General features: G+C 47.5%; 1 protein-coding gene across 1 annotated transcript in view; it reads left to right on the top strand.

Annotated features, from left to right (window-relative positions):
• Positions 1 to 682, top strand: part of LOC106809580 (attractin-like protein 1) — a gene marked incomplete at its 3' end in the record, with an annotated part of 41,309 nt that overhangs the window by 33,346 nt on the left and 7,281 nt on the right.

Raw genomic sequence — 682 nt, 5'->3', positions numbered from 1 at the left:
GAGAGTAGACGAAATGGGAGTAGGCAAAATGGGAATATTGCCTATTCTGAGAGTAGACGAAATGGGAGTAGGCTAAATGGGACGTAGGCGAAATTGGAGTAGGCGAAATGGGAATATTGCCTATTCTGAGAGTAGACGAAATGGGAGTAGGCTAAATGGGACGTAGGCGAAATTGGAGTAGGCGAAATGGGTGTAGGCCAACTGGGAAGTTACCGTTTGTATCACACGCACGCTCGCTTGTATACCTACATGTACACACGCACGCCCGCTTGTATACCTACATGTACACACGCACGCCCGCTTGTACATGTACACACGTACGCTCGCTTGTATATCTACATCAAGAGTAGATAATAACACATGTGTTATTATCTACTCTTGATCTACATGTACACACGCACGCTCGCTTGTATATCTACACGTACACACGCACGCTCGCTTCTATATCTACATGTACACATGCACGCGCGCTCGCTTGTACATACATGTACACACGCGCGCTCGCTTGTACATGTACACACGTACGCTCGCTTGTATATGTACACACGCACGCTCACTTGTACATGTACACACGCACGCTCGCTTGTATATCTACACACGTACGCTCGCTTGTACATGTACACACGCACGCTCGCTTGTACATGTACACACGTACGTACGCTAGCTCGCTTGTATATCTACA

This window comes from Priapulus caudatus, unplaced genomic scaffold (assembly GCF_000485595.1).
Source record: "Priapulus caudatus unplaced genomic scaffold, Priapulus_caudatus-5.0.1 Scaffold365, whole genome shotgun sequence".
NCBI lineage: Eukaryota > Metazoa > Priapulida > Priapulimorpha > Priapulimorphida > Priapulidae > Priapulus > Priapulus caudatus.
Note: the sequence above shows the minus strand (reverse complement) of the source record. Positions and strands in the feature narration are given on the sequence as shown.